Source organism: Vulpes vulpes, chromosome 14 (assembly GCF_048418805.1).
Source record: "Vulpes vulpes isolate BD-2025 chromosome 14, VulVul3, whole genome shotgun sequence".
In the NCBI taxonomy this organism is placed as follows: Eukaryota; Metazoa; Chordata; class Mammalia; order Carnivora; family Canidae; genus Vulpes; species Vulpes vulpes.
The window spans coordinates 79,287,853-79,310,690 of NC_132793.1; the positions used below are offsets into that span (position 1 = coordinate 79,287,853).

A 22,838-nucleotide genomic window follows, 5' to 3' on the forward strand; every position below is an offset into this window, starting at 1 on the left:
ATAGTTAACAATAACTTGATACATTGTCCAATAGTATGTCTTAGGATTTTATTGGGGGGGGTAAATGATTGTTAATGAGCAAATTTAGGCATAACTCAGTGTTTGTAGGGAAATCCTATGCACTTCTACATGAGAGTGAAAACTACTTTTTTATGTTTCAAAAAATTGTCCTAGTTGTATCCAGTGTATGTTTTCTGAATAGAGAATCAAAATTATGTTAAGTTACTCTTGCATTGCTCAAGTAAATAATCTACATTTATTCATTAAAATAAATATCTAATAAGCCTCTGTTATTTAAAGATCATAATATCAGAGAGTGGAGCTCCAATCATTTGCAGGTTGAGCTCCCTCAAGGAGCTTTCTGGCTGCCTGTAGAAGATAGTATTTTATTTTGGTGCATACTCAGTGACATGGTAACACAAGATAACAGTGAAAATATAGCTGCGGATTTCAGATGACAACTATTCCATTCTTGTTCCTTGGTAATTGATCTTAGCTATTAGATAGCTATTTATATTAATAGCTATTTAAATTTTTTATATTCACCCAGTTTCTCTAGTTATTTTTTTATTTTTACTAATGTTGGCCATGACATCTGTCCTCATAAGTTGAGTTAGCAGGTCTATTGCTCAGGGTTCACAGACATGATTTTGAAATACAGACAAGCCCTCCCCCCTTAGCTCCTGGGAGAAATGACTCACTGGAGAGATAGTATCTTGTCATGTACTTGCCAGGGGAAGACTCTGATAGGCCAAACTGAATGATGAGTCAGGTTTATTTCTGCATTCTTAATTTTCTTCCCCCTCTCCCTTCCACTGTAGGAGAGTTTAAATCCTTGTACTGGTTATTGGTATTGTAACTCTAGTTCTTCCTCTCCTATGAAGTTCTTAGGATCTAAAATTATTTCCTCTTGTCTTATCAAAACATTAATTCTTCTATATTAGTAGGAAAGACTGATGAACTCAGTCATATTGGCATTTGATCATGAATTTAATGTTTAAAATACTTAATATAATGTGTTGACCTTCAGTGACACTGCTTTTTTTAATTTAGGAAGCTTGTTAAATAAATGCTACTCTTGATAATGCAGTTAAGCCTATGGGGGCAGATCCTTTGGATATAAGACTGCTTAATTTTGGCTTTTACCAGCAATCATACTCACACTCTCTGTTATATTGGGAAAATTTTTCTGGGAGACTAAAGTTATTTATTTATTTAATTTGAATTCAGATCAATTAAAATTTGAAACCATTTCATCAAATAATAAAATTTACCACCCTCTTTGTATAAGTAATGTTTTCAATTAACATTCACAGGTAGGCCTCCAGGACTTACCTATGCAAAACTACCTGTTCTCACTGTCACTTCAGGAGTTAGATGAGTGACAGTCAGTTTATTCCTTCGTTGACTCCTCTTTAGTGAATATATTTGAGACACTTTGACCCTATGTATGTTTGGAACAAAACTCATTCAGTCTTCATTTGGGAAAGAGGATGCCCATGGACTAGGAAGAAGAGATGCAAGAAGAGTAAATGTTGCCACCACCACCACCTCTCCCTCCTCCAAGAAAAAGTGGTAAAAAGGACCTAAATAACAGAGAATAAGGGGAGGTTCCCTGCAATGTAATTTATAATACTGATATTATTTGACATCTGTGACCCGAGTGGATCTTATTGGATGGCAGTGTCTTTCTGTTGCCTTTTATTTTTTATCTCTTTATTAAGGTTCATCAATTTCCTGAACTCATAAAATAACCATGGCAGAAAATTCTAATTTCGTGTTCCTTTAGGATAGCGACTTATAAGAAATGATTGTTGAATACTTTTCTGCAGTATCAATTATAATGAACTGAATTCCAGATTTTAAAAACTGTGCTCACCCTCTGCCTATGTTTGGAGAATTTGGAAAAACATATCATGACAATTACTTTTTGATGGTTCTTTATCAGAGGCCCTTGAGGGAACTGCAACTTGAGCAGCATTCAGTTGGTCAGGAGTTGGCGTCTGTCCTTCTGTTCCCACTCTCATATTCTATTTATCACAGCCTCCAACCTCACCCTCCACACAAGCACACGCACACACACAGGCAAGCCTGACACTTGACAGACCTTCATTAGATGTCCATGACTGATATAAGGAGCCTGGGGACAGTCTCTGCTTCTCTCACCAAGTATAAACTGGCACCGATACTGGATTTCACCGTTGTTCTGCTCATTTGAAAGAAGAAAAAAATGCAGAGGTAAGGAAGTTTCTCTCTAGTTTTGTCAGAGAGGCACATCTGATCTTGGACAGGGAGGCAGGCTTCCCTGCAAATTATATAATAGCAACATTTCTTTTATATGTTTAGTCTGTTACCAGTGCACAGGGAACATCTGAGTGAATAACAAAATAGTCCTTGGTGACCAAGTTTCAAAAGTTACTAATGAATCCATGGCAGTCTAGTCAACAGCGTAAAAACACATGTAGCAGTGGGAACAATGTCCTCAGGGACACTGGGGATGGTCTGATGCCATCTGAATTCTGTTTTGATTTCTCTGTTGAATCTTTACATTTCTCCCAGAGTTAGACATTCTGGCACTTTATATATATTATGTATTATTTATCTTTGACATAAATCTTAAAAAATAAAAAAATCCCAAATTTTCCTCATTTTACAGAAGAGGTAACTGAGGAGCAGAGAAATGACTGATCAAAATGTCCCACTGAGGTGGTGCAGACTTTGGATCAGAGTTTATTAAAATACAAAGATCCTTCTTCTTCCTCCATGCTACCTTAGCTACTTGTCCCAATATTTAAGAGGCTTAAATATTGACATTTAATTTTCAAATTTGATGTTCTCTTAATGCTACCTGGCCTTTATTTTCATCATTTCTCCTTCCACTTAAGACTTTTCAGGGAGGCATTGGAACTACTTTTGGTATTTGAAGCAATGGAGTTTTGCATCCCAAATATGCAATAAAACATAGCCTGGTTCTGGGATAGGTTTCTGGTTTTACTATGGTTTATTACTGAATTTTTTTTGTAGTCAACATACAATGTTGCATTAGATTAGTTCCAGTTATACGGCATAGTGATTCAACACTTCCATACATTAGACAATGTTCCATGCGTGTTTTGTCTTCGGACATTACCACTCAAGATGCCTAAAGAGCCAAGGTCTGTGGTCACATGACCTCATGGGGAGGAGGCTCTCAGGCTAATTTTTACAGTGTTTATGCAGAGTACAGTTGATTGGAGATGAAGGACACCCCTCAGGAGACCTGATTTCTCCCAGCATGAGACAGAATCAGCTTCTGAGGCTGTAGGAAATCAATGCCATGAGGAGGGATGGCCTACAATGTGCTATCTTTGGTTCTGTTCCACCAGCCATGGTGTAACTTCTGTAGCCATATCATGAAAGCCAGAATTCAAGTGAGAAGAATAAAATGCTAATAAAGGGCCCTAGAAGGATGTTGATTTAAGGATCTGAGTCTTCACAGTGACCAAAATAATCTTCCTTGTGAAGCAGCATAGGAATCGGGATGCAGTGGCCTTCTTGGCTCAATAGGTTATGTGTCTGACTGCAGCTTGCATCATGATCCCAAGATCATGTCAGGCTCCCTGTTCAGTTCAGGGTCTGAATATCCCTCTTCCTCTGCCATTCCTGTACTCCTTTGTCTCTTTCTGTGAAGATTCCTCATCAGTAATGTCATCCTCAATATTCTCCATCGCCCAATCGCTTTCAAATTTCCTGAGGCCACCTTGACAATATTTATTTGTTCTTCCTCATTAATATTTTTTATGAACATTCTCATTATGAATGTATCGGAGGGTGAATCATAGAAGTGGGTGGAGAGTCACTCACTGAGTTTCGGTGGACAAAATCTGGCACCATAGCCTTGGCAACATCATCGCAGCAGCAACAATTAAGGTTGTCCATTGTCAAAGACACTAGGTAGAGAGCTGACAACTCACTCAATATCAACTATGAACTGCTCAGCTCAAAGAGTGACAGTTGAGAAGAAAGGCAGAGGTATATTTCTCGTCACCATGGCAATGTGTGACATCATAGTGCTTTCAAAGTGAATGCAGCTGCACAGCAATCACCTGCTGTCTCGACAGGGGTGTATCTTTTGATTTGTAGAGTCAGGTATTCTTCCTTACATCTCAGCTTGAATTCACTGCTGTTCAGGATGGCTTGATAGTTATGTGGCTAAATTTAGGGGACCAGCTGACATGAGGAATTCTATTCCACCATCTTCCATCCATCTGAAATATGTTTTTTTTTTAATTTTTTTAAATTTATTTATGATAGTCACACACACAGAGAGAGAGAGGCAGAGTCACAAGCAGAGGGAGAAGCAGGCTCCATGCACCGGGAGCCCGACGTGGGATTCGATCCCAGGTCTCCAGGATCACGCCCTGGGCCAAAGGCAGGCACCAAACCGCTGCGCCACCCAGGGATCCCTGAAATATGTTTTTTAATGGGCCTAATCCAAACTGATTCAGGATGGTAGTCCATAAAGCCTGTCTTTTTGCAAGGTATTCAAGTTTGTTTTGCAAATAAAGTCAGTTTTATTTAGGATCACCCAAACTAGAGACAACTAAGCCGTCCCTATTTATTTTTTATTTATTTATTTATTTATTTATTTATTTATTTATTTATTTATTATTTACTTTTTATTGGAGTTCTATTTGCCACCATATAGCATAACACCCAGTGCTCATCTGGCCAAGTGCCCCCCGCAGTGCCCATCACCCAGTCACCCCAACCCCCTTCCCACCTCCCTTTCCACCACCCCTTGTTTATTTCCCAGAGTTAGGTGTCTCTCATGTTTTGTCACCCTCACTGATATTTTCACTCATTTCTCTCCTTTTCCCTATGATCCTTTTCACTATTTATTATATTCCCTATATGAGTGAAACTATGTATTGTTTGTCCTTCTCCAAGTGACTTACTTCACTCAGCATAATACCCTCCAGTTCCATCCACGTCGAAGCAAATGGTGGGTATTCGTCCTTTTTACTGGCTGAGTAATATTCCATTGTCTATATAGACTACATCTTCTTTATCCATTCATCTGTCAATGGGCACCGAGGCTCTTTCCACAGTTTGGCTATTGTGTACATTGCTGCTATAAACATTGGGGTGCAGGTGTAAGAGCCTTCCTTCACACCTATCAACAATTTAACCAATTTGCATGCCCACCTCCATTCCAGTAACAGTTTTCTCTGTGTAGTTAAGGATTTGTTTCCTGGTTTGCCTTTTTTTAGGTTACTTTTCTTTAGGCAGTAAAGAGTTCCTTCTTTTTCCCTCCCATGTGACATCTTCTTTTTTCTTTTTTTCTCCAGTCAAGAAACATTTATTTAGATAAGAAAGGAGTCCCTAGGGCTTGGGCCTGGGAGGCTGGCCTCGGTTTTAGGCCTGGGACCCAGCAGTCCCAATAGGCTAGGAGGGGCACGTCCTCTTGCTGTAGGAGATGAAGCTCTGGTTCTCGTTGGACCAGTAGAGAACCACAAAGGCCTCTGGCGGAAGGATAGAACCTCTGTTCTCTTCCACGTGGCCCATCATCAGATAGCTGGTTCCTCTCTTTTCTTGTTTTTTAAAAGATTTTATTTATTTATGAAAGAGAGAGAGAGAGAGAGAGAGAGAGAGAGGCAGAGACACAGGCAGAGGGAAAAGCAGGCTCCATGCAGGAAGCCCGACGTGGGGCTCGATCCTAGGTCTCTAGGACCATGCCCTGGGCAGAAGTTGGTGCTAAACCGCTCAACCACCAGGGCTGCCCATCTGGTTCCTTTTTCATGGGGAGGCATTGCTGGTAGGGAATGTAAAACTTCAGGGGGGTGTCCGTGAGTGGAGAGGGCAAGTCCAGGCTTCTGGTTTTGTAAGCACCAATAAGACTGACAGAGACCTTGAGGGCTTCCTCTGAGCCCCAAACCATGGACTTCACTGTTGCAGTCACCACCAGGTTGCTGGTACAGAAGTTGGTCTGCAAGTTGCCTATCCATTGGCAGGGGACACTGGGTGCATTGGGGCCCTCCAGAGTTGCCTGGCTTCAGATGAAGCCTTTGGTGTCTTTGCAAATGTCTGGACTTGGGGTTTGGGTTGAGGAGTGGGATGCCCTACCGAGCATCCTCCCCAAGGCCCTGGACCTGCCCATCTTTGGTGGTGCCCGGTGGCAGGCTCTTGAAGGAGACAGAGAAGCTGTTGGATGGCTGTGACACTGAGGTCAGAGATGAACTGGACCAGGAGCACAATTCCTTTCAGAAGAGATGGGACCCAGGAGTGAATGGGTGTTATTGTCTAATGGGTACAGAATTTAAGATTGGGAAGATGAAAAACTTCTGGAGAAAAATATTGCTTTGGCTGATGTCAAAAACATTATTCTCTGCACTTTTATTTAGGACTTTTTTGGCTTCAGGTCTCACATTTAGGTCTTTGATACATTTTGAATTTATTTTTGTCATAGTGTTAGCAAGTGGTCCAGTTTCATTCTTTTACATGTAGCTGATCCAGTTCTCTCAACATCATTTCTTGAAGAGACTGCCTTTTCCCCCATTGGATATTCTTGCTTCCTTTGTCATAAATTAATTGACTTATATTGTGGGTTTATTTCAGAGCTCTTTATTCTGTTCTATTGATCTGTGTGTCTGTTTTTGTGCCAGTATCATATTGTTTTGATTACTATAGCTTTGTAGCATATCTAGCTTTGTTTTTCTTTATAAGATTGCTTTGACTATTTGAGGTCTTTTGTGGTTCCATACAAATTTTAATTTTGTTTGTACTATTAAAAACAAAATGTTGGTATTTTGATAGGGATTGCATTGAATCTGTACATTGCTTTGGGTAATATGACATTTAAACAATATTAATTCTCCCAGTCCATGAGAATGGAATATTTTTTTCCATTTGTTTGTGCCGTCTTCAATGTCTTTCATCAGTGTTTTAGAGTTTCAGGGTAAACCTCTTTAGTTAAGTTTATTCTGAGGTATTTTATTATTTTGGTGCAACTGTAAATGAAGTTTTCTTAATTCTCTTTCTGCTACTTCATTATTAGTGCATAGAAACACTGCCTCTCTCTGGGTATTAATTTTGTGTCCTGCCACCTTTGGATTCATTTATTACTCATAGTAGTTTTTTGGTGGAGGCTTTAGGATTTTTTTTGTGTGGTATCATGTTGTTTATGATGAGTGACAGTTTAGCTTCTTCACCAATGTGGATGCCTCTTATATCTTTTTCTTGTCTGCTTGTTGTGGATAGGATTTCCAGTACTACATTGAATAAAAGTGGTCAGAGTGGACATCCTTGTATGAGATGTATCCTTGGATGACATTGTGCCATTTGAGACAACGTGGATGGAACTAGAGGGCATTATGCTAAGTGAAAAGTCAGACCATGAAAAACAAATGCCATATGATTTCACTCATAAGTGGAATCTAAAACAAACAAATGAATAAACAAAAAGAGCAGAGTCAGACCTATAAATACAGAGAACAGACTGATGGTTGCCAGATGATGGGCAGATGGTGAAGGGGAGTGGGAGATACAGGCTTTCATTAACAGAATGAATATCATGAGAATGAAAGGTACAGCATAAAGAATATAGTCAATGATATTGTAAAAGTGTTATATGGTGACAGATGGTAGTTGTACTTGTGATGAGTATAGCATAATACTTATCAAATAAACTTATCAAATTACTATGTTGTACACCTAAAACTAAAGTATATTGTGTGTCAAACTATACTGAAAAAAATTTTTTTTCGGAAGCTCTGGAGGTAGATGTTGGCGATGATGGTGATGTGCATGTTCCTAATGCCAATGAACTGGATACTTAAAAATAGTAAAAATGGCAAATTTTACCTTTTGTCTATTTTACCACAATAGAATAGTAAATGTTAAAAAACAAAATGATCAAACACGCCACAAAATATTTTATTTGGACTTTAAACTCTCAATTATAATTTTGGTTACCTGAAAAAAAATACTTCAATATTTACCCAAGTTGTTATCATTTTTGGTACTCTTTTTTTCACAATAGGAAATATGCATATATAAAGTTATAACATATTTACACAATAGGGAAACTGCACAAATGTGAACTATTCTCTATATAGTTAAAAATGTGTAAACTTACACTTACACAAGATTATACAAATCTAAGGGCAAAGATATAAATGCCTATGCATGTATAAACATATTATGATTTTGTATTTGCATAAAATATTCTTTTTTTAATAATAAACTTATTTTTTATTGGTGTTCAACTTGCCAACATACAGAATAACACCCAGCGCTCATCCCGTCAAGTGCCCCCCTCAGTGCTCGTCACCAATTCACCCCCACCCCCCTGCCCTCCTCCCCTTCCACCACCCCTAGTTCGTTTCCCACAGTTAGGAGTCTTTATGCTCTGCCTCCCTTTCTGATATTTCCTACCCATTTCTTCTCCCTTCCCTTATATTCCCTTTCACTATTATTTATATTCCCCAAATGAATTAGAACATATAATGTTTGTTTTTCTCCGATTGACTCATTTCACTCAGCATAATACCCACCAGTTCCATCCACGTTGAAGCAAGTGGTGGGTATTTGTCATTTCTAATGGCTGAATAATATTCCATGGTATACATAAAATATTCTTGGAAGCCACCTAACAAACTCCTAACACCCATTGCCTTTTAAAAAAAATGTCTTTTATTGGAGTTCAATTTGCCAACATATAGCATAACACTCAGTGCTCATCCCATCAAGTGCCCCCCTCAGTGTCTGTCACCCAGTCACCCCAACCCCACGCCATAGACCTCCCTTTCTACCACCCCTTGTTCATTTCCCAGAGTTAGGAGTCTTTCATGTTCTGTTACCCTCTCTGATATTTCCCAATAATTTCTCTCCTTTCCCCTTAATTCCCTTTCACTATTTTTATTTTATTTATTTATTTATTTCTAATAAATTTATTTTTTATTGGTGTTCAATTTGTCAAAATACAGAATAACACCCAGTGCTCATCCCGTCAAGTGCCCACCTCAGTGTCTGCCACACAGTCACCCCAATCTCCTGCCCACCTCCCCTTCCACCACCCCTAGTTCATTTCCCAGAGTTAAGAGTCTTTCATGTTCTGTCTCCCTTTCTGATATTTCCCGCTTATTTTTCTCCTTTCCCCTTTATTCCCTTTCACTATTCTTTATATTCCCCAAATGAAAGAGACCATATAATGTTTGTCCTTCTCCGATTGACTTATTTCACTCAGCATAATACCCCCCAGTTCCATCCACGTCGAAGCAAATGGTGGGTAACTGTTGTTTCTAATGGCTGAGTAATATTCCATTGTATACATAAACCACATCTTCTTTATCCATTCGTCTTTCCATGGACACCAAGGCGCCTCACACAGTTTGGCTATTGTGGACATTGCTGCTATAAACATTGGGTGCAAGTGTCCCAGCGTTTCATTGCATCTGTATCTTTGGGGTAAATCCCCAGCAGTGCAATGGCTAGATCGTAGGGCAGATCTATTTCTAACTACTTGAGGAACCTCCACACAGTTTTCCAGAGTGGCTGCACCAGTTCACATTCCCACCAACAGTGCAAGAGGGTTCCTCTTTCTCCACATCCTCTCCAACATTTGTGGTTTCCCGCCTTGTTAATTTTCCCCATTCTCACTGGTGTGAGGTGGTATCTCATTGTGGTTTTGATTTGCATTTCCCTGATGGCCAGTGATGCAGAGTATTTTCTCATGTGCTTGTTGACCATGTCTATGTCTTCCTCTGTGAGATTTCTCTTCATAACTTTTGCCCATTTCATGATTGGATTGTTTGTTTCTTTGCTGTTGAGTTTAATAAGTTCTTTATAAATCTTGGAAACTAGCCCTTTATCTGATACGTCATTTGCAAATATCTTCTCCCATTCTGTAGGTTGTCTTTTAGTTTTGTTGACAGTTTCTTTTGCTTTGCAGAAGCTTCTTATCTTGATGAAGTCCCAATAATTCATTTTTGCTTTTGTTTCTTTTGCCTTCATGGATGTATCTTGCAAGAAGTTACTATGGCCGAGTTCAAAAAGGGTGTTGCCTGTGTTTTCCTCTAGGATTTTGATGGAATCTTGTCTCACATTTAGATCTTTCAACCATTTTGAGTTTGTCTTTGTGTATGGTGTAAGAGAATGGTCCAGTTGCATTCTTCTGGATGTGGATGTCCAATTTTCCCAGCACCATTTATTGAAGAGACTGTCTTTTCTCCAGTGGATAGTCTTTCCTCCTTTGTCGAATATTAGTTGACCATAAAGTTGAGGGTCCGCTTCTGGATTCTCCATTCTGTTCCATTGATCTATGTATCTGTTTTTGTGTCAACACCACAGTGTCTTGATGACTACATCTTTGTAGTACAACCTGAAATCTGGCATTGTGATGCCCCCAGCTGTGGTTTTCTTTGCTAATCTTCCCCTGGACATTCGGGGTCTTTCCTGATTCCACACAAATATATTTAAAAAAATTTTTAAATTTATTTATGATAGCCACACACACACACACACACAGAGAGAGAGAGAGAGAGAGAGAGAGAGAGAGAGAGAGAGAGGTAGAGACACAGGCAGGGAGAAGCAGGCTCCATGCACCAGGAGCCCGATGTGGGACTAGATCCAGGGTCTCCAGGATCGTGCCCTGGGCCAAAGGCAGGCGCCAAACTGCTGCGCCATGCAGGGATCCCTGATTCCATGCAAATCTTAAGATGATTTGTTCCAATCCTCTGAAGAAAGTCCATGGTATTTTGATAGGGATTGCATTACATGTGTAAATTGCCCTGTGTAACAGTGACATTTTCACAGTATTAATTCTTCTAATTCATAAGCATGGAATATTTTTCCATCTCTTTGTGTCTTCCTCCATTTCTTTCAGAAGTGTTCTATAGTTTTTAGGGTAGAGATCCTTTACCATTTTGATTAGGTTTATTCCTAGGTATCTGATGCTTTTAGGTCCAATTGTAAATGGGATTGACTCCTTCAGTTCTATTTCTTCAATCTCATTGTTAGTGTATAGAAATGCCACTGACTTCTGGGCATTGATTTTGTATTCTGCCAAACTGCCAAATTGCTGTATGAGTCTAGCAATCTTGGGGTGGAGTCTTTTGAGTTTTCTATGTACAGTATCATGTCATCTGCACAGAGGGAGACTTTGACTTCTTCTTTGCCAATTTGAATGCCATTTATTTTTTTGTTGCCTAATTGCTGAAGCTAGGAATACTAGGACTATGTTGAATGGCAGTGGTGAGAGTGGACATCCCTGTCTTGTTCCTGATCTTAGAGGAAAGGATCCCAGTGTTTCCCCATTGAGAATATTTGCTTTGGGCTTTTCATAGATGGCTTTTAAGATGCTGAGGAATGTTCCCTGTATCCCTACACTCTGAAGAGTTTTGATTAGGAATGGATGCTGTATTTTGTCAAATGCTTTTTCTGCATCTATTGAGAGGATCCAATCGTTCTTGTTTTTTTCTCTTGCTGATATGATAAACCACATTGATTGCTTTATGTGTGTTGAACCAGCCTTCCATCCAGTGGATAAATCCCACTTGGTCATGGTGAATAATCTTCTTAATGTATTGTTGTATCCTATTGGCTAGTATATGGTTGAGAATTTTTGCATCCATGTTAATCAGGGATATTGGTCTATAAAACTCCTTTTGGTGGGGTCTTTGTCTGGTTTTGGTATTACAGTGATGCTGGCCTCATAGAACGAGTTTGGAATTATTCCATCTCTTTCTATCTTTCTGAAAACCTTTAGTAGAAGAGGTATGGTTTCTTCTTTAAACGTTTGATAGAATTCCCCAGGGAAGCCATCTGTCCCTGGACTTTTGTGTCTTGGGAGGTTTTTGATGACTGCCTCAATTTCCTCCCTGGTTATCAGACTGTTCAGGTTTTCTATCTTCCTGTTCCAGTTTTGGTAGTTTGTGGCTTTCCAGAAATGCATCCATTTCTTCTAGATTGCCTAATTTACTGGTGTAAAGCTGCTCATTCTCAGTTTTTAAGATCTTTTTTATTTTGTTGGTGTTGGTGGTGATCTCTCCTTTCTCATTCATGATTAGATTTTACCAATATGAGTCTTTTCTCTCTTCTTTTTTAATAAGGCTGACTAATGGTTTATCTATCTTATTAATTCTTCCAAAGAACCAACTCCTGGTGTTGTTGATCTGTTCTACAGTTCTTCTGGTCTCCATTTCAATGAGTTCTGCTTGAGTCTTTATTAACTCTCTTCTTCTGCTGGATGTAGGATCTATTTGTTGTTTTTTCTCCAGCTCCTTGAGGTGCAAGGTTAGCTTTTGTATTTGAGTTCTTTCCAGTTTTTGGGTGGCTGCTTGTATTGCGATATATTTCCCCCTCAGGACTGCTTTTGCTGTATCCCAAAGATTTAAACGGTTGTATCTTCATTCTCATTAGTTTCCATGAATCTTTTTCATTCTTCTCTAATGTCCTGGTTGACCCTTTCATCTTTTAGCAGGATGGTCCTTAACCTCCACGTGTTTGAAATCCTTCCAAACTTCTTCTTGTGACTTAGTTCTAATTTCAAGGCCTTATGGTCTGAAAATATACAGGGACGATCCCAATCTTTTGATATCAGTTAAGACTTGATTTGTGACCCAGTATGTGGTCTATTCTGGCAAAAGCTGCATGTGCACTTGAGAAGAATGTGTATTCAGTTGTGTTTGGATGTAAAATTCTGTAAATATCTGTGAAATCCATCGGGTCCAGTATATCATTTAAAGCTCTTGTTTCTTTGGAGATGTTGTGCTTAGAAGATCTGTCGATTGTAGAAAGTGCTACATTCAAGTCACCAAGTTTAAGTGTATTATTATCTAAGTATGTCTTAACTTTGGTTGTTAATTGATTGATATACTTGGCAGCTCACACCTTAGAGGCATAAATATTCATGATTGTTAGGTCCTCTTGTTGCATAGATACTTTAAGTATGATGTAGTGTCTCTCTTCATCTCTTACTACCATCTTCAGGATAAACTTTAGTTTTATATAAGGATGGCTACCGCTGCTTTCTTTTGAGGACAATTTGAATGGTATATGATTCTCTAACCTTTTATTTTCAGCCTTTAGGTGTCCTTAGGTGTAAAATGAGTCTCTTGTAGACAGCAAATAGATGGGTCTTGTTTTTTTATCCAGTCTGAAACCCTGAGCCTTTTGATGGGGTCATTAAGCCCATTCACGTTCAGAGTTACTATTGAGAGATGAATTTAGTGTCATCATGACACCTATTCAGCCCCTGCTTTTGTGGATTGTTTTCTTGGAATTCATCTTTCTTTTACAGAGTCCCCCTTAATATTTCTTGGAGACCCAGTTTGGTGGTCCCATATTCTTTCAGTTTTTGACAGTCTTGGAAGATCTTTATCTCTCCTTCTATTCTGAAAGAAAGTCTTACTGAATAAAGTATTCTTGGCTGCAGATTCTTCTCATTTAGGACCCTAGATAGATCCTGCCAGCCCATTCTGGCCTGCCAGTTCTTGTGGAGTGGTCTGCTGTTATCCTAATGCTTCTCCCTATAAAAGTTAGAGATCTCTTGTCTGTTGTTTCTTAAAGGATCTTCTCTTTATCTTCGGAATTTGCACGCTTAACTATTAAATGTCAAGGTGTTGAATGGTTTTTATTGATTTCAGGGGGGGGGGCTCTCTATTTCCTGGATCTGAATGCCTGTTTCCCTTCCCAGGTTAGGAAAGTTTTCAGCTATGATTTGTTCAAATATATATTCTGGACCTCTGTCACTTTCAGTGCCCTGGGAAACCCCAATTAAACGTAGGTTTTTCTTCCTCAGACTGTCACTTATTTCTCTTAATCTATCTTCATCATCTTTTGTTTGTCTCGTTTTTCCTCAGTTTCCCTCTTTGCCATCAACTCGTCTTCCATGTCACTCACTTGTTCTTCTACCTGGTTAACCCTCGTCGTTAGGACTTCTAGTTTGGATTGCATCTCATTCAATTGATTTTTAATTTTTGCCTGATTAGATCTAAATTCTGCAGTCATGAAGTCTCTTGAGTCCTTTATGCTTTTTTCAAGAGCCACCAGTAGTTTTATAATAGTGCTTCTGAATTGGCTTTCTGACATTGAATTGTAATCCAGATTTTGTAGCTCTGTGGGAGAGAGGACTTTTTCTGATTCTTTCTTTTGAGGTGAGCTTTTCCTTCTAGTCATTTTGCTCAGTGCAGAGTGGCCAAAAACAAGTTTTTGGGAAAAGGAGAAAAAGAGAGGAGAGAAAGAAGGAGAGAAAAGAGAAAAAGAAAAAAGAAAAAAGGAAGAAAAAAGAGAGAAGAAATAGAGAAAGAAAAAGAAAGGAAAAAAAGGTGGGGGAAGCAAACAGAAATCAAAAAGCAAAACAAACAAACAAAAAAACACTGGGGAGTATCTTCTGATTCTGTATACTTTAAGTCCCTTGACTTCCCCTGGAACTTGTCCGTCTGGTTGGTCTTCTGGGGGAGGGGCCTGCTGTGCTGACTTTCAGGTGTTAGCACTTGGGGGGGCTGCTCTGCCCCCTGCCTGGTGCAGGGCTCAGTGGGAGTTGTTTACCCCATGAGGCCCAGGAGGAACAACCCCAGTGGCGGCGGCCAGCTCTGGAGCCCTGGAGTCAGCCCCTGCGGTAACTACGGAGCTCTCAGTCTGCAGGGCCTGGATGCTCTGGCGCGGGGCCGCTGATCTGCTCAGCTCGGGGCAGGAGCGTCCTTGCTGTCCTGGGCCCTCCCAGCCTCTGCCTGTCCCGGGGGGAGGCTGGATCCTGGGCTGTGTCCCAGGCGCCCTGTGTTCTGGGGCCTGTGCTGTTGGATTCATGCTCTCCGCCGCTCAGCCCCTTCCGTGTAGCCCCTGGGAGCTGCTCTCGGAGCTGCTCCCGGAGCCACGCAGCCCCCTCTGCGGAGCCTCTTCCTCTGCGGGAGCCGCCTCCGAGCTGCTTCCTGGGCCAGGCAGTCCCCTCTGCAGAGCCGCCGCCGGAGCCCCTCCGAGCTGCTCCCGGGTCCCGCTGTGGGCGCTGCAGCCCTTAGGGAGCTCGGCGCACTCTCCCCAGGGCGCCGGTGTCCTTTAGTGTCGCAGGGAGCCTGAGGGCATCCCCGCCCTCCTGGGGTCTTGTTCTAACTTCCTGCGTGCGCCTTTCTGCCCGGGGAGATTGGTAAAGCTCCTGCTTTTCCGGGACGGAGCTCTTCTGTCCTGAGGGTACTCACTCCGGCCTTAGCCCGGCTTCTCGCGGGGCCCCTCCCCCTTGGATGCCTTTTGTTTCTTTTTTTCTTCCCCCACCCCGTCTTCCTACCTTGATAGAAGCACGAACTCTTCTCACTGTAGCATTCCAGCTGTTCTCTCTTTTTTTTTGTTTTTTTTTTAGTTTTTATTTTTTTTTTTCTGTTCTCTCTTTAAATCTCAGGCCAAATTCATAGATTTTCAGGATAATTTGAAGGTTATCTAGGTAATTTGGTGGGGACAGGTGATTTGGGGACCCTACTCTTCCACCATCTTGCCCCTCCTCCAAGGTTCGTATTTTTCATAATTTTTCTACAAAATTACAATGAAGTACATAAATTGGATGAAGCAAGAAGTACTGATTTTACCATCTTTCAATGATGTGAGTAATTGCATGAAAATTTCTAAACATCAACTGCAATATTTCAGATAAGACCACCAATAAATAAGAACATGCAAATACGTATTATAATCAAATGCAAACAAGACAGACAAAAGAAATTAAAATGAGCATGGATTATAGAATATATTTGACAATTGTTATCAATGGTGGTGATATTGATAATCATGAATTATACATTCCATCTCCTCCCTTTAATACTCTTGCCACCTAAATATCTTTAAAAGAAGAAAAGGAGAGAGAGAAAGACCATTGTTATCAATGGTGGTGATATTGATAATCATGAATTACACATTCCATCTCCTCCCTTTAATACTCTTGCCACCTAAATATCTTTAAAAGAAGAAAAGGAGCGAGAGAAAGAAATGAACCACACAGTGATCACCGAGTTTGTCCTGCTAGGCCTTTCTGATGATCCTGACCTTCAGATTGTGATTTTCCTCTTCTTATTCATCACATACTTACTAAGTGTCACTGGAAACCTGACTATCATCACCCTAACTTTGGTGGACTCTCATCTACAGACGCCAATGTATTTCTTCCTCCGAAACTTCTCTTTCTTAGAAATCTTATTTACAACTGTATGTATTCCTAGATTTCTGGGGGCAATTATCACCAGGGATAAGACTATTTCCTATAACAACTCTGCAGTCCAGCTGTTTTTCTTTATTTTCATGGGGGTGACGGAATTTTACATTCTCACTGCCGTGTCTTATGACCGCTATGTTGCCATCTGCAAGCCCCTTCATTACACCACCATCATGAACAGGAAGGTCTGCACCCTACTTGTGCTCTGTGCATGGCTCGGTGGGTTCCTGACCATTTTCCCACCCCTTATGCTTCTACTCCAGCTGATTACTGTGCTTCCAATGTCTTTGACCACTTTGCATGTGACTATTTTCCCCTTTTACAACTGTCTTGTTCAGATATGTGGCTCCTAGAGGTAATTGGTTTCTACTTTGCTTTAGTTGCCTTGGTATTCACTTTGGCCTTGGTGATTTTATCTTATCTGTATATAATCAGAACTATTTTGAGAATCCCATCTGCCAGTCAGAGAAAAAAGGCTTTCTCCACATGTTCTTCTCATGATTGTCATTTCCATCTCTTATGGGAGCTGTATATTTATGTATGCTAATCCCTCTGCAAAAGAAAGGGCATCATTGACCAAAGGAGTAGCTATTCTCAATACTTCTGTTGCCCCCATGCTGAACCCCTTCATTTACACTCTGAGAAACCAGCAAGTAAAACAAGCTTTCAAAGATATGGTCCATAAAGTAGTATTTTCTTCAAGTAAATGAAACATTTCTGTTGGCAAAAAAAAAAAAAGACACTCTAAAGAGTAACTAGGTAAAATCTTGACATTCCTAAATATCTAAGTTGGTATGCTTCTTCTTCTAGTCTCTTATATGCCACTTTATAATTATTTAATAGGTGCCCACCCATTTCTTCTACTTCCATATCCGTGTTTCTCCAATACATGTTTATTGACATATTGTAAAGTATGGAAAGCTTTATTTCTCCTACAAAGTTTTATGGAAATGAAATGTATTTCTATAAGACCTACTGTATAGCACAATGTAAAAAATAGTGTTACTCTTGTTAATAAAAGTCTCTAAAGTCCCTTATAGTTTCAAAATTCATGTGTGATTTCTTGTGAATTTTGCAGATGTTTTTGGTGATCTCTTAACATTTAAAAAATCTATACTCCCTATACTATTGTATATTACATTCAGTCCTTAGAAATCCTAAGTCATTGTGAATTACACTTTAAGTACAGAACATAATATATTTTGCGAAATTTAGTGCATATTACAAGGTAAATTCAATCATGATATTGAGTACTATTTATAGAATTTCTATTTCTCTCTCATTTTTGAAAAAATATTGATATCTGTTAAAGATTTGAAACAAATGCAATAAAACTAAAACACCTGTCACTTTTCTAATTTTTGAGCCCCTGTATGACAGTTATTTTGAGTAATTTGTCAGATGTATCTATATTTCTCTAGAGTCTGCTAATGAAGATTTTGTTTCTTTGGACCATTTTCCTCTGCTTCTTCACATTCCTTGTATTTTTATGTTGATATGTATGCATTTGAAAAAACAACCTTGTCTCACAGTCTTGTAAAACTGGATTTGTGCAGAGAAAGACCATCACCTCTGAGTCCGGCTTCAGTCCACAAAATTCTGGGGACCTCTTGAACCTTTTGCAAGAATATATCTTCTCAGACTTCCATGTGGATATTCTCAATTACAAGATTTTGCCTTCTTTTGGTTTCTCTGATGGAGTTTGTAATCTCTTGCTTGTTCTTTGTCTGTCTGTGTTAACTCATGTCCTTGAAGTAACAGCTCACCATCCAGATTTTTTTTTCTCATCAGCCCAGTCACCTAGAGTTTGTCAGTTGCCCTAAGTGAACAAACAAATGTGTTCCTCTTCCCTATTCCTTCTGCAATTCTCTTTCTTACTCTATGTAGATATGACTTTGTGAACTGTACTATTTTGCTTCTCTTTAAAGCATTTCTTTTCACATTTCCTTCTAACCTGGGATACTGACAACACATACACTTAATTTCTGTTTTGTCTAAAGAATTCTTTACTTCTTCTGGGTTTTTTTTTTTTTTTGGATTTTCAAACCTCTGTTTATCTTTCCCTTATGTTTTTGCATTCTGTCTACTTTCTTCACTAGAGCCCTTATCATATTAAGCATAATTGTTTCAAATGTCCAGTCTCATCATTTTCACACCTCTGCCATGTCTTGTTCTCTGCCTCTTCAAAAAGAGTGTTTTTTTCCTTTTTTTATGTCCATACAGTTTTCTTGACACCCACATGTGATGCTCTGGTAAAAAGAGCCAGAGCAAGTAGACCTTTGGAAATGTGGTAGTCAGGCATGGGGGGAGGTGAAGCATTCTCTAGTCCTAAGGTCAGCGCTCAGTGTCTTAGTGAGCTTGGGCCTCTGGGAGGTGAACTTCATAAGTATTTCTCAGTTTTTTCTCCCCACTTAAGCAGAACAGAAAGGTTAGTGTGGGCTGGAGTCAGGTATTTTCCTTCTCCCACATGGAAGGCTAGAAGATTCTGGAGTTGGGTATTTCCTTGTCCAAGGTCAGCTCAGCTCTGATAGTGTCCCAACAGGTTAGGCTCTGGTCAGCTAGGTTTCTGTGAGGGCTGGATCTCTTAAGAATACAGCACTCTCATGTATTTCAAAATGGTCCCTTTTTCCTTCCCCTGAAAGAAACATGAGGTGATTTTTCTCTGACACTCCACCTCTGAATCCCGTTGAGCTCTTAGAAGCAAATCTCATGATGTGGACTCCCTGAGTTTCCCCACTTAGCCTTACAAACCATAAATTTTACTTCAGGTTTTCTTCCTCTGGCACCAGACCCTAGGGCATTTTCTACTTATGAGCCTCTGCTCCCTTAAACCTTCACTTTTTGTACTTAGCTGTCTGATTTTCAATCATGAGGGCAGTGATTTTTCTGCTCAAAGGATCCAAAAAGAGTTGGTTTTCAGGCTGTTTATCTTTTTTTTTTATTGGTAGACCCAAGTGGTGACTTGTGACTTCTTACATGCAGAGCTAGAAACCGAAGGTGTCACATGTCTCATAACACATTATTTTTCAAATTTTACCTCACATTTCTTTTTTTTCCTTTTTTTATAAATTATTTTTTATTGGTGTTCAATTTGCCAACACATAGAATAACACCCAGTGCTCATCCCATCAAGTGCCCCCCTCAGTGCCCATCACATTTCTATATGTCCTTTGCATGGGTATTCATCTGTCTCAAGAAACTCCTTCTTATGGAGACAAAGGGCTTCACTATTATGTTTTCTTTAATTATTTTTAAAAAATGGCAAATTCACTGATAATCCTTATTAGAAAAGAAGAAAGGCCTTTAACAATTTTACAATCTTGCAACATGACTAAATAGCAACATTTGAATTTGAACCTATCTGTTTTGGATCGAAGACTCTATTTTAAAAAATTCCTTATGATATACTACATTCCACTGATATTCTTATATATTATAGGTACTTACATATTAAACTAAAAATATCTTTTAAGCCCCAAAGTAACAAAATTTCATATACTTGAAACTTTAAAAGAAATTAAAGATACCTGTTAAAGTAGCTCTTTTCATAGATACACTGACTATACTGATTAGCTGTGATATGAACAATTAGATCAATATCAAACAATTTTATTAAATACTATGGTTGAATCAGAATAACTTAGAATATTTAACAAGCAAAGAGTCACTATTTTTGGACAACTTTTGATGAACATGTGATCCAAGAGAAAAATTAGAAAATGTTGAATGTAAACTTTTGTAAAAATTCATATCCAAAAAATGGCTAAAGAATAATGAGATCAGTAGTATATATGACTTGATATAATGGTGTAATATTCCTCATTAGAAAATGGCTTGGGGTAGTAAAAAAAGTTCTGAGCCAAGAGTCAGGTATTTTATTTATATCTTTCAGAACATTGCCTGCTCTTTTTTAAAAAATATTTCATTTATTTATTTAAAGAGAAAGAGAGAGTGACAGAGAGACAGAGAGAGCATGAGTAGGGTGGGCAGCAGAGGAAGAGGCTTAAGAATCCCAAGCAGAATCCACGCTTAGCACAGAGGCTGAGGCAGCCTTCCATCCCAGGACCATGAGATCATGACCTGAGCCAAAATTAATAGTTGGACACTAATTGACTGAGCTGCCCAGGCACCCCAGGACTTTGCCAATTATTATGTCACATTTTTCATGCCCTTTTCTCTCCTTGGCTTTCCCTTGAGTTTTGATACTTGCATGACAGTGGGAATAATATCTATCTTATTCCATTTTATCCTCAGTGCTTTGTATACTATTTAAAGATAGTAGGTCCTTGAAAGATATTTGTTGAAGGAAAAAAATAGTGATTGAGTCAACAGACTTCTTTTCTTGTCATTTCTTAAATGAGATAGAAAGAAATTGGATTTCTAAATCCAATCTAAAATCCTGTCAAGTTCCTAGATATACTTCCATTAATTATGAGGTTAAACCCAGCACAACTTTTAAATGGAAAGGGACCTTCTGATTAGTAGATGATTTTCAAGAATTCGCACCATTACCATTATGGGAGAATGACTTCAAGTGATTCTTGGAAAATATTGAAAAGTTCAATAAGTATCTAAACTGTGTTTTTTTTGGTGACTTTCAATGGGAAATCCATGAGCACTGAACTCTATCTCATTCTTTTTAATATTCTGTATCCAGTGTTTTTGAATTATTTATTTGACAATTAATGGTTTATAAAGTCGTTTTTATGGAAACATTTTAGTATATGATAAAATTGTAATGTTTTCATATAAGATTAAGTTGTTCCAGTATTTTACTCAGCAAGAAAAGAAATGGGGCATCTATTTTTCAGAGAAATCTTGATTTAGGATAGTCAGGAGATCTCTCCCAAAAGCTTTGCACATTTAGTTATTTTTTCATTTAGACAGTCTGCAAAATATTCCATGTGCTTCTGGTTTATTTTTTATGCCCTTTCTATTTCTTTGGGTGATATCCCAAAAGTTTCCTGTTCCAATATTGATGCAAATTCATAGGTCCTTATGTACTTTCCTCCAGGCCCTCGTTGGCACGTTTTATTCACTGGAGTATTTGTCGTGAGACATGGGCTTATACGGTAGATAAAACATGTGCCTTATGCAGGGGAAAATTCATACAGACTCCTTGTCCAGAAAGGCTTAAAGTAACTCCAGTTCAAACTTCTCTTCACTATCGTTGCTCCCATAGCTACCATGGAAAATGTGTAATAGGATATCAGCTATAGAAATAAAGTAATTCCAAATGTACTGAGAATGATTCTTAGGAATACTGAATCTCTTAACCTAAAACTGAAATAGTTGTCAATGTGCTTTTTGTATCATTTCAACCAGCTGATGCAGTGCATTTGTATGACAGAGGTAAGATTATAAAACCGAAACCAATGAAAAATTTCCTTTTCTTAGCACTGATTCATTAATTCTTAACTTTTCATTAGATATTATAGAATAATTTAGGGTTGCTATTTCTTTCCACGTATACCTAGTATTATGAAAAATGAACATGTTACATTTCCTGTTTTTCATAATAATTTATTCCTTTATTAATTTTCAGAAAATTATTTTCTCTGAGTTTGGTCTCCCCCATTGTATATAGGTTTCCTAAGTAGCCCATGCTTCATTTCCTGGCAGAAAATTAGACTTTCATTTCTACCATTTAGTAGCTGTATGATCTTGTTTATGTCATGTAACCTCTCTCATTGCCAGTTTCTTCAAATTAACATAGGGTCATCAAAAAAAGGTAGAGATAAGGGCATGGTTTTTGTTATTTTGCAGTGGGGCTATATTCCTCAAATGTGATCATTTATTTTATTTTTGGGAATAATCAAGATAGTAGTTAGTAACTGCTGTCTAAAAATATATGCTATAATATTGTTGTATAGTTTAATTTTACTTATAATTATATTAGCCCTAAATAATTCCATGATATACTATTCTCATCTTAAAATTAAAAAAAAACGAATTAAAAGTCAGAGAGATTAAGAAACTTGTATAGGGACGCCTGAATGGCTCAGTGGTTGAGCATCTGCCTTTGGCTCAGGGCGTAATCCCAGGGTCCTGGGATCGAGTCCTGCATCAACGTCCCTGCAGGGAGCCTGTTTCTCCCTCCCTGTGTCTCTGTCTCTCTGTGTATCTCTCATGAATAAATGGATAAAATCTTTTAAAAAAACCCAAAACTTGTATAAAGTCATAATACTATAATGTGGCTAAGTTATATTTTTTAAAAAGATTTTTTTTTAGAGAGAGAGGAAGAGCACAATGGGGAGGGGCAGAGGGAGAGGGAGAGACAATTTCAGATAGACTCTGTACTGAGTGCAGAGTCTAAGGCAGGGCTTGATCTCACAAGCCTGAGATCACAACCTGAGCGGAAACCAAGAGCTCACATGCACTGTGCCACACAGGCACCCCTAAGTTGCATTTTTAATCCATTTCTCTTTGAATTCAAAGCCCACAAGTTGCCCCAATAATACCACACATTATAAAATAAGTTCTGATGCCATGCATTTTATAAAAATTCCTTTCCTTTGTTTTAAGTTGAAAGTTACCTGCAAATATAGATATATAGTTAACAAACTGAGATAATCAGAATATAAGGAGAACATCTTTATGAAAACCTACAGATTATGGTGTGATTTAAGTGATTACTGTTTTTCTTTCATTATTCCTATTCATA

The 22,838-nt window shown here is 38.7% G+C and overlaps 1 pseudogene; it reads left to right on the top strand.

Moving 5' to 3' along the window:
- The first annotated feature begins 15,951 nt into the window (after positions 1-15,951).
- On the top strand, positions 15,952-16,884 carry LOC112922224 (olfactory receptor 6C3-like; annotated as a pseudogene).
- Positions 16,885-22,838: the final 5,954 nt, after the last annotated feature.